This window comes from Quercus robur, chromosome 4, assembly GCF_932294415.1.
Source record: "Quercus robur chromosome 4, dhQueRobu3.1, whole genome shotgun sequence".
In the NCBI taxonomy this organism is placed as follows: Eukaryota; Viridiplantae; Streptophyta; class Magnoliopsida; order Fagales; family Fagaceae; genus Quercus; species Quercus robur.
Genome location: NC_065537.1, coordinates 80,455,491 through 80,467,930, shown reverse-complemented (window position 1 = coordinate 80,467,930; position 12,440 = coordinate 80,455,491). Strand labels below are relative to the sequence as shown.

General features: G+C 32.2%; 1 long non-coding RNA gene across 3 annotated transcripts; it reads right to left on the bottom strand.

The window, feature by feature from the left end:
- Positions 1-6,833: 6,833 nt before the first annotated feature.
- On the bottom strand, positions 6,834-9,178 carry LOC126724318 (uncharacterized). Of its 3 annotated transcripts, none has more exons than XR_007654918.1 (4): positions 8,780-9,178; positions 7,721-7,873; positions 7,283-7,392; positions 6,834-7,079 (listed from the first exon to the last, which is right to left on the bottom strand). It is a non-coding gene; the product is annotated as an uncharacterized LOC126724318 (long non-coding RNA). The 3 variants fall into 3 exon arrangements; XR_007654919.1 differs by having other exon boundaries at positions 6,838-7,093; positions 7,721-7,859; positions 8,780-9,174; XR_007654917.1 differs by having other exon boundaries at positions 6,902-7,079; positions 7,721-7,859; positions 8,780-9,173.
- Positions 9,179-12,440: the final 3,262 nt, after the last annotated feature.

The following is a 12,440-nucleotide window of genomic DNA, read 5'->3' as shown; positions in this document are numbered from 1 at the left end:
GAAAACAACAAGATGGCGATGATCTAATCAATGTAGGTTTTATTGATAGTGAGTTACAATGAGTAACTCATAGAACTTCTATTCTGACCATGCTCACTTGTGTGATTTCTATGTTAGTTTGTATAGGCTAGGTTGCTTGTGATTTTGCAAAGTATGGTTATGGTTTGTATATTTTAAATTTGATTTAGAGAATGGTTAGTTGTTAATGGCATATAGGTTGGTAGAAGGTTTAGTCTCTTCTATGGTTAGTTTATATATATATAGAGAGAGAGAGAGAGAGAGAAAGAGAGAGAGGGTTGGGTTCAAGTTACACATGGTATAACTTTAAATAATATTACACCACTCTATTTTTTAATTGGATGCAAATTTTAACAAATCCACCATTAGATTACATTATCTTCATATATTCTCCATGCTTGCAAAATTTCAAGGTAATCAAAGATTAATAGTCATGTCATCAATCAATTGTTTAAATTCAAGTTTTTGTAGTTTAAAATAATGTATAAAAGTTGAGTTTATGGATTAAATAGTAAATAATATCCAATCAACATGAAAATTGGCATGAATGTTAAGATCATATAGAACACGTAATTCAATGTTGGGGTTTTCAAAATATGAATTATGTAATAAGTTATTGGGTGGTATAACATTACTTAGATTTACACCAGGTATAACTTGAACTCAACCCATATATATATATATATATATATATGCTTGAACTCAACCCATATATATATATATATATATATGTTGTTGAATAATATGAATTTTGAATGGATCCAATAACATTTAGGGTTTTGCCTTCAACAAAAATGATGTAGTCCAAACCAGCATATAATGCACTAGAAACAACCAAGAATGTCGCTTAGGCTTCAGCCCAAAAAGGATCACCTTTTACATCGATCCTAGATTCCTAGTCCATGCATAAGTGATGTTGCCTAAATGGTTTTGGCAAATTGCAACAAGTTATACATTGTTTCACAGTAGCATCGGATTTTAAGGTCAAGAGGATTCTATCTTTCAAATATTTTACAAGGTTTGTATTTGTAAAATTTGGCCTATAGTATAGCTTTCAAAACAATGTTAATTAAAGTGTAATATCTTAAAGTAGCCCTCAAATTAAAGTTTTTTATGTATAAAAGATTGGCCTAATAAGATCGAATTGTGAAACTACAAACTGAGATCATTTTGATGGCACAAACAAGCACATTTTAAGTCTTTCGCCACTAGCATATGCACTTGTCACCTTCTCAACTCTAATCAGCTCAAGATTTCCATGTAAGGAAGCAGCCTGTGAAACCAATGGCATCTGCAAGTTTTATTTAATATCTCACTTTCTACTTTGATTCTCATTCTTAAGATATAAAAGGTTTTATTTCTATCCACAGACAATTAAAATGTTCTACAACTAGTGTTCTTGTCAACACTTGTTAATTTTTTTTACAGGTTTAAAATCTAAACCATTTTACAAAGATAAATTTTTTATTTCTAAAACATAGTCTTGATTCTATTTTGATTCTCAAAATATGCACTCTATTATACACACCGATGGAAAACATAACAAAAATAGATAGATGAGGGAAATTATAAATTTTAAGGGCAAAAATATAATTATAGAATCATAGATTATATTTCAAGACCGAAAATAATATTTTTGCCCAAATTATACATTAATCAAGAGTTTAATCTCCATTCATATATTTTTAATGACTAGAAGAATACAATTAAAAACGGCTATATAATTTATTATATTTTGCACCGAAACGTTCATTTGGAACTCTTACCATTTTTGAGCTAGTAAACAAGGAGAGAGCAAGAGAGGAAGCTAGTCTTTCATGTATAACAACTGATATGAGTATCTGTAAAAGCTATTGATTTTAGGGAGCTCTTAACCCCATTTACATCCTGCAAGATGCAACGTCCTCAAACAACAGGAAAATTCAGATTAGAATACAAAAGACCTCAGACAATGTTGCCCAGATCATGTCATCACAGCTCCATATTGACAAGAATGGAAGCCAGAAAAACAATTATATAAACAGTTCCAAATATATCACTGTTGGTGAGGGGGAACCATACACCTAGGTAACAGCACAGCTATTTGCATGTCCATTACTAAAAATCATTATCCCATAAATAGATAGCTAATGAGAACTCTCAAACATACCCATCCAATGCATGACGATTTTATTACTTTGATAGAAGATGCACCTTGATAAATAGTATAGCGTGCCCAACACTCCATGTTCTGGTCCCTTACAGCAAGCAAATCTGCGTTAACGATAGCATGAAGAGGTTCAGAGAATAGTGACTAAAAAATATTACTTTAAAAACAAAAACAAAACAAAAAAAACAATTTCTTCATCTTGACTTTTTCCTGTTGTTTTTTTTAATCATAAATTAATTAAAAAGAAAAGACATGGAGAAAGAATTCCTAGGATTCACAGATTTGTAGAAGAATCTTGAAACCTGATTTGTATGGTAAATGTAAATCCTAACAAAAGCTTATGACCTATAAACTATTATTGCATATTTCATTTGGCATGAGTTGTAATAACTGTCCAATAATTTCATGTCAATCCAAGTTATCAATATAAACTTAGAAATAAAAACCAATCATCATGTCAAATACCAAGGTCAAACCCACAACTTGTTACTTTTTGTAGAAGGCACTTGACATCACACCAAGACCCAACCTCTAAATCACTTTGTTGGACCAAAAAAATACCGAAACCTAAGGGTCCGTTTGTTACCGCTGTTTAAATAACAGTTTTCAGTATTTAAACAACATTATATATATTTTCACAATTTTTCACCCACACGTATTTCCGATAAATACAAACAACATTACTAGAACAACATTACCAAACGGGCTCTAAAATTCCCAACATCCATGACAGGTAGAATCAAACATCTCACCATTGAAAGGTGAATAAATACAACTAAGCAGCAGAGGCAATGGAACCAAAATATATAATTGTAAAGCAAAGAGACACCGAAGGTCACTTCTGGGGTCCAACTGAGCAACCATCATCTTACACAAATCTTAGAAAAGCAAATAAATATCTCTATTGCATCATAAGATTCATACCTCAAAAAAAAACTACGATTTAGAAGGAAGGTGGAATGATAAGGGGGAAATGGGGTCCACATTATTAGAAATTTAGAAGATTCATTGTAGGATGGCATTGATTATGGGTGTGGTGTCACTTTTTCTTTTTCTTTTTCTTTTTGGCAACTATGTTTTTGTTTATCTGCATGTGACTAAATAGCCTGTAGCTAGAAAATTTATAAAAAATAAAAATAAAAAAAAATTTAAGGGATAAATCAGATCAGAATTTGGAGAATAATTAATTCAGAATATAATAAAATATTTCCACTTAGCTTTCAAGGTGTTCGTAAGGGAAATAGAGCCAACGTAGCAAGTTGGTCGTTTTCTTTAAACATGTATAACAACTAAAATAGAACAGAGCATGAACGTGAAGTTGGTGCAATTATCAATTTAATCTTACCCCTTTTTTTTGGGGAATAACACCAATTTTATAAACAAAAGCTATCACAATAATCATAGAAAGATAGGTCATATGATCTTCGGTTTTTTTTTTTTTTTTTATAAGTCATCTGATCTTCCTTAGACCATTTGATAAGTGCGTGTACAATAGAAAAAAAAATATTATATTTTAACAAAACCAAAATTTAATCATCAATTTATGTATAATTGTGTAAAAATACATAATAATTACAATAATTGTGTGAAAATTTTATATTTGCATTATTTATTTTGTATTTAATTTTTTATTTTTTTTACGTATTCCAAAAAATGAAAGAAAGGAGTAAAAAATGGTTGTTGTATGTTAAAAAAAAAAAAGCAATTAAAAAAATCAAGAAAAGTAATAAAATTATTACTTAAAAAAAAAAGATTAAGGTTTTAAAAAACAAACAAATCATGCATATCATCTAACAAAAAATTAGCTTCTCTACATTATGAATTTATGATTTACAATCTGAAAAGTACTGTAGCTGAAAATAATATGTTTAATCTTATTTAGCTAATTATCCTAACTGATGATTAGATATGGCACCGTTATTATTTTTCTTCTTTTTGTCGAAATTAGTCTATGCTAATAAGTGATGAATTAAAAAATAAGCAATCGATTTGTTGAAAGACAGTTGATCACAGATACAGAGTAGAGCCAAAATTGAAGCGAAATGCCAAGCACGCCTCTTCATTCATGTTAAACGTTTCTATAAATGCCAAGCACCGCTCAAAATTTATAGAAGTTGGGTATGTGCATGTGGGAGCCATCTGACGAATGAGATGGCTGAGAGACAGAGATGGAGGAAGGTGGTGGTGTAGTTTGTAAAGTTTGGAAATTAAAATGAGGTGTGGAGGGATAAGAATGCCAATAATTATAAATAATAATAAAAAATTTGTGTGCAGGTGTGTATGTATGGTATACCATAGAATGAATCCAAGATCCAAGATCGCATGTGAGTTAGATATAAGAGGTGTTGGTCCTGTTGGATTAATGCTAGGTTTGCTTTGACATCTCCTTTCCATAACCAACAAGCATGGAGCTGGACTACGGCCCAAAAAAATCATTTTTTTTCATAGGAGGGATAGGCCCTAAAAAAAGCCCAACACTTCAAATGACGCAATAACAATTAAGAATGTAGATTTTCTTCCAAAGACAAAGCAAGTGGGATAAAAGTAAAAAAATTGAAGTCCTAAAACAGCATCTCCTATCAAAACCTTTTAATATCAGTTCCTTAATAGATATTCAATATACAGATTTTTAAAACCCTAATTTTTTTTTTCTTCTTCTTTTACATAACTTGTTTTTTAAACTTTTCAAAACTCTAAAATTTTCTTTTATTAATTAGTTTGAGCTCTTGTTGGAATAAAAAATGAATTATGCTAGGATCACATAAATGGGCACAAATTTGTAATTTTATGTTTATGGAATTTTAAGTATTATGATTTTATAGTCAAAATATCAATTCCAACGTCCTATTTTTAGCATCTTTATTTTTATACAATTTAAAATTCATCAAATTAAAGACCCACCTTTGGGCTTTTACAGAAAAAGAAGAAGTGGGCTTGGGCCAGAGCTAGAGAACTATTTGAGTGCGAAGGCTGTATGGCTTTTGTCCCCTCTAGTTTCTCTCTGTTGAATCCTGTTGACTCATCAGTCATCATTTCAGTACCCATCTTTACCAAATCGCAAGCCCAACCCAACATCGTCACAGCTCACCCCCATTCCTTCAAAAATCACGTCCCACAGCCCACAACGCTACCGTGACCTCAAATCCGCCACCTTCAAACCACTTGTCATTTCATTCCGCAGAGTCCCACTTCCTCCCTCTCCCACAAAAACCATGGAAAAAGAACCCCCCCCAACACCACCACCATCACCACGACCACGACTACGACCACCAACACTCACCCCTCAAATCCCCATCCTTTTTCCAAAAGGAACTCAACAAGCTTATTAGTAACCCTCTTCCACTAACGGGAAAACAGTTGATGGAAGACTATATACTACAAAAATAAAAATAAATTAGGATAGCGGGGTCCAACGCATGAACCTAAGAAATTTAAAATTCAAGAATGAAAAATATGTTAAAATAGAAGACTATATACTATGTTAAAAAAAAAAAAAAAAAAAAAAAAAAAAAAAAAACTAATATCCATCCAATGTTAACAAAATATTAATAAAAGAAAATATACAAAATGGCAAGTTATTGCTATTTTTATTCTTACCAACTATTTAAAACAATTAAGAAAGAAGAATGACATGTCTGCTTTTGAAAACGCGCTTGTGTGCACATACACAAAAGGTAAGAAATTAATTTAAAATAGAAATAAAAGAATAATTTAACTTGAAGAATAGTTTCTTTTTTCTTTTGGTTTTCTTCTTAATTTTTTTTCCCTCCTAAAGATTTAGCCACTTAAAATACCAAATAATGTAGAATACGATTTTTTTTAAAATGTTTTATGTTGAAAGGTTTCATATTTTGTATAGAGTTACAAGTTATAGATTAGCTTACTTTTTTTTTTTTTTTTTTTTTAAGCATTTGAACTAATCAAATTTTTAAGAAGAAAAAATTAAAATTTTATAATAAAAAAAATATATATATATATATATATATATATATTTTAAGAAGAATGAGGAGCAGATGTGGGCGTCGTTGGGAGAGGGGGAGCCAACTTTGGACCATTACACTATAAAAAATATTTGATTTTAAGAAATTATAAATGGAGGCGTGGGACTGGGACCATGGGGGCCATGGCCCCTCCAGCCCCAACGTGGTTCGTCCGTGCTGCTAGAGAACAAGCTTTCATTAAAGCAAGATTTAAAGCATTAGGAGAACAAAAAACCTTTTTTCTAAGATATTTCTCAACAAATATATATTTTTTTAAAAATCTCTTGTCATTTTTATTTTTTAAAGGTGAAAACCGGTTAGCTAAAATTATAGTAAGTGAGTTTATTACAGTTTTTTGTTAAGAGGCTGCATCAACTATCTATTTTCAACACTTTTTCTCTCATTTTTAACTATTTTTCTCCTTATTAATTTCTCACCTTATAATTATACTTTCTCTAACATTTTCACCTACTTTTACTTTTTTTTTTTTATCTCCCTATTACTCTATACTTAACATTACAATTCCTTCATCCTTTCATCTTCCTTTTATTTTGATTATTCCTTTCCTCATTTTATTTACTATTAAAATTTGTCATTCCCTTTATTTTATCCATATTTTTCCTACACAAAAAATGGTGAATACTTTCTCTCTCTTTTTTGGTGGATTTTTTTATTCTTTATTGCATCCTACTCTAAGTTGATAAATTTTTGTATTAAACTCTACTTTGGATAGATGTGATTTGGTTGTCTTTTGATTTGTTATCTTTTTTCTTTTCAAACCTACTAATAGCAAACCTGGCCTGTTGGGTTTCTGGGATTTATAACAACCAAAGCCCTAACTATGATGCCTTGGACTTGGCAGCCTCCAATTGCTTCTTAAGGGAAGAGACTTCCAATCCTCATCCTATTGCTTCATTGAGATAGTAAGGAACCTGAAATGACCATACTTCAAGATTGAATGAAAATTAAATAAATAAATAAAAAAGAATAAATCAAATTTCCATTTTCCAACTTCCAAGTTACCAAGTCAGGTCAGTGTTAAATCTATGCTGAAAAAAAAAATGTATTTTCACTTGGCAGTTGAATACAACCAATCTTGAGCCTCTGAATAAAATGCTACAAATTAGAAGCATACCAGTGTACCACCATGGAGATCAATTGAAGCAGGGTATAAAGGGTACTGAGGAATGGGACAAAGAATCCATCATTTTCTGATCTTATCAGTAATTGCATCATCATATGCACCTGGTAAGAGAGAAACACAATCTGTTATAAATGTATCAATTGGACATGGAAAATACTGGCAGTTATAGAAACAAAAAGAAAGTGAAGTCAAAATTTACAGCTGGGCTTGCCCCATCTGTCAAGAAGATATCATTTGCATTAGCTAAGAAAACCATCACGAGCTTCAATACCAGCCGCAATAGTATCACATAAGAATAACCCAAAAAATATCATTTTTATTTCCTACAATAAAACAGAGCTACCAAACACTTTATTTAAATGAGAAGCAGCAATAACTATGGATTCAACAATCAAACAAAGCGAAACAGAAGTTAAGGGAAAAATATACCATATATGATATTTTGAGAGGCATTATCTTCCTCACTTTCCTTTGGGAGTGAATGCGTAGAGATTATGCTCATTTTGTTCCTCAGCTAAATCCTTGACCTTCCTGATGGGATTTTCTATTTGAGATTGATCTTCATTATCTGTCATAAATAATCTATCCGTATTATATAAGTTAATCTGTTGACAAAATGATTAAAATCTAAAAGGCTTTGTCTATGATCTGAATCATGGGTGACAAACAAATGAAGATTGTTTTGTGAATTAATCATAGATAACACTAGGAGATGAGCTACATATGACATTGTTAATGATTTTTGTAAGTCCAGCTACAAAAGCTTTTGTGTACACTCCAAATTTCCTACAAAGAAGAGTATTCTTTAACACAAGTTTCAAATGTATAAATTATAAATTTGTAGCAACTTCTTGATATCACATGGTCCAGTCCTTTCAAAATTAGGGAACTCAAAAAACTCTAATTTATACTCCATAACACAAAAACCAATAAAAATGGATAATCAAATTGCATTGATTTTAGCTTAAATAGCTTGAGAAACACAAAGACTTACACTGCACTGGTATAATCAATATATCCATTGGGGAAACCTATATTATAGCTGATTTTCAATAATTAACATACACATAGAATTTTCAAAATCAGCATCAATCTCTCAGATAAAATACTGGAAAACAAAAAATAACAAACAAAGAACCACCAAAAACCTCATAGATCCAACCCATACTTAAATTTATACTATTGTTATACCACACCGTTAACACTTAGAAACTCCTTTTTAAGCATTTCTTCAATATAATATGTTCAAGCCTCTTAGATCCAATCCATACTTCAGATTCTAAAGGACATGTAATCCAAACCCTAGCCCCCAAATTATACCAAAGGACATGTAATCCAAATCCTAGCCCCCAAATTATACCAATGGTGAGGAAGAGAAATATCTACCGATGGAGAGAGAGAAAACGAGAGAGAATACCAAAATTTTTTTGGATAGTTCTACTATGTAATTTTCATAATTTTTCGGGAAACAAACAGAGAAAGACAGACCTGTAATCGGAAATGGGGTGGCAAAGAGTGCTAAGTCTATCAACGGCTCGCTTGTCGTCGGAGATGAGACAGCTGACCACCGCAAATCAGCCCGTCGGAGATGAGATGAGCTCCGATCTTTGAGTTTTCTGAGATGAGCTCAGATCGATTTTGAGAGAATTTTCTGATCGTGTGAGCGGTTTCTGAGTGTGGAGCGTGAACAAAAATGAGTTTTACCTTTTGTATTTTAATTTTGGACTTTATTTCAAGGGTTGGAAATTTTGAGTTATCTTCTATCAAAGGTTGTGATAGGATGCATTGACAAATGTTTAAATTTGGAGGTAAAATTGGCGCTGGAGTGTAAAAACTAGCCCGCCTAATTTTAATAGATTATTCCGAGGGTTGTATAGGTTTATTTCGAGGATTTTAATGACACTCGGAATAAAGCTAATCAAATTTTAGTGATGTTTTTGGCACTTTTTAGTCAACCCTTGAGGAAAGCGGGTTGAAACAAGTCAAGTTGTTGTAGTGAATTTCAAATAACACATATTGATTGTTTAATCTACAAAATCAAATACAATTTTAAAAAATCATACAAAAAATTTCAAACTATTGTGCAAGTATGTAACTAGTTTGTACTATATAGTATATATTATAATGGAGGATCAAAAATTAATTTTACCAAATGTCATCTCGGATGCACAACCTATCCAATGTCCAACACAACTTAAGATAGAAAGTTTCATTGAGGCAAAATTTAAAGCCATTAGAGAAAAGAATACATTTTTCTAAGATAAAATTATTTTTTTTTTTTCAAAAAAAAGGGAAAAAAAAGAAGAAAAAAAAAAAAAATGAGAAGACAAAAACTGGTTAGCTAAAATTACAGTACCATGAGTTTAGTTCAGTTCTCGATCTGGGGCCAACTTTTGGACATGGACTCTCCTCCATTAGAATGTGAATATGCACATTAAATTAACAAGTACGGGTCTAAACTTTCGGAAAAGGTCTCCTCGTTAACATGACTAACACATAAATTAACAGCTAGGGGGACAAAATTAACAGCTAATCCTCTGTTCCATTGAAATTGATAGAGATACGATCAATGAGGCGGTGCTCTGGACCGAGAGTGGTGGGTTGGAGTTGGAGAGAGAAGATGTGGAAGCCATAGTTAGACCATAACACCCAGACATGATGGTGGTGGGTTGGAGTGTGTCGAGAGTGGTGGGTGAATGGAGATTATTAAGATTATTAGTATTTATGAGGAGAAGCGGCGAACCAGTGGTAATACGCATAAGGTGACGTAGCATGCATTGGTCGTCTTTTCTTGACTAATCAGTAAATCCACTGTGTTCAAATCTTGAAATGTATGAATTTTCAAATGGATTGCAATGAATCTTCAAGAGATCAAAACTTGTTTCTCAAGTCAAAACTTTATGTGTGCTAAAGTGTTTTATAATTGTGTTTAAGAGAGGTTATCAACATGGGGATGTAGCTCAAATGGTAGAGCGCTCGCTTTGCATGCGCATCCATCTTAAAAGTGCAGGCAGATTACTAGATTATGATTTTACTATGCTTATGAAAATTCAAGAATGGAATAGGAGAATGACTTCAAATTATAGCCAAGGGTAAAAGGGTTTTGACTTGCTCCACTTTATAATGGCAGAGATAGCCAATGACATTTTTCAAGCAAGAACTGGTTATGGATGTAAAGTAATAGTAAAAGGAAAGTAGCAGGAAAGTAAAAGCTAAGTGTGTCAATTGTAGGCTGTTCAAAGAGATTAGAGACTCACTTACATGTGCAGTATAAAGTTGAACATATTTCACTAGGATTGTGTAACCAGTGAGTGAAACAGATTGTGTGAGAGTTTTATGATCGGAACGATATTGCTTTGTGCTTTTCCTCTTTAGTTTTTCTGAAGGCTAAAATGCTGCTGGGGAGTATGCAATCAACCGAAGCAGATTGTACCTTGTCCTGGTTAGCTAAATTTTTGCAATATTCATGTCAATTACCTAATTTCATCCTAATAAAAATTGTCAATTATCTGAAAAGTGCACCAAATTGAGCACTGAAACTAACTTACTTTAGCTCTCGTGGAAAGAAATTCACATGAATTTCACATTATTACATTAAGAAGACTCACCAATGGATCCACGCCACTAATTACATTAGTGTCATGTGATTTTTCCATCCATTAAAGCTAAAAAGAAGTTAGTCCCATAAATCAATTTGACAGATATGGAAATCTCAAAGATACAATGAAGAATTGAAACCCAAAAGCCTGACAGTGATGTTGATTGATTAAGAATTGTTGATATAGTGCGTTTTAAGCTCTTCTTAATATTCTTTTAGGGTTTTAGAGAAAGGAAACCGAAACGGTTCATTTTGGAGAGAGAGAGAGAAAAAAAAGAAAAAAGAAAAAAAAATGTTGAAAATTTTTGGAGTTTAAAAATGGTACAAGTCTCCTGCAGTTTTATTTTCTTATTGGTTCAAGATATATGCTCACTACTGCTTAAGCAATGCAAAATTGGTTTGCATTTCCAATTGAAACCATTTTCAACCCTTACTTACTAATTGAAACCTTATTCACTTATGTCCATCTAATTTCTTGGTTTGAATTGGAACCTGGTATAGCTGCTACTACTACTGGCTGTAGTAATTGTGGATCATTCACTTATGTTGTGGTAATCATGCTAAATAATAAATAATGATCCTACAGTGTTTCTAGGTGTTGTATAATTTGACATTTCAGTCTTGGACATCAGCTTTTGCTTATTTAACTTTAGCCAAGTCTTCGCTTCATGCTATTACCCTGTTCCAATTTCACTGTGATCATTGACTACTTTAAAACATTTCTTTACAAATTGTCCTCCGAGAGGTGTGCAAATTTAAGATTCTTGATATGCTTGCAAGTCTTCGCTTAATGCCTCTTCTTGTTAGATGGGTTTGATATTTAATCCATATCTTGAAGCTGAAACCTAATGATCCCTTCACAACAACATCACCACTTTGCCTTCATAGACGTGGCTTGGCTGTCTATCTGGTAAAGCAGCCACTACTTTGGTAGATTAGGAGGATTTTCAAGGATGCAGAGAGATGGGATCATTAGAAAGGTGAAATAGCCAATGCCAAGAAGCACCAAGCACAGCAATTAACCTGTTTGAATTATCTTATACATACAAGATTTACACATGGTGAGAGGGCCTTTGCATACATTGGATACATTAAATATCTTATCATGTTAAGAAGTAACATCAAATCATACATTCTTTCTTCTTTTCCAAGTAAAAATAGGGTTGATTCATTCCTAGGAATTATACCTCTGAAGAAGTCATTGGACTATAAGATCACTGTTATCAAATCTTAAATAGGGTAGATTCGTTCCCTTCAAGACATGCTTGGATTGCAACTTTTGTTTGCATTGCAGCAACATTCACTAACCATATAATGATACAAAGAAAAAAAATGGAGAAAAATTGGTGCTTACATTAAAACTCTGGTCCAATACCATCTCAATCTCAAAGATTAAAATAAATAAATAAAAAACCTCCAATTAAGACTAGTCCAAAGAAAGGGAAAAAAAACATGGGATTTAGTTTTATTAATTTTTGGGTATGCTTTAGATTTAGATTTATTTTGTATCACAGAACAAAGAGCTAAAATGACCTCAGAAATGCACGAGGG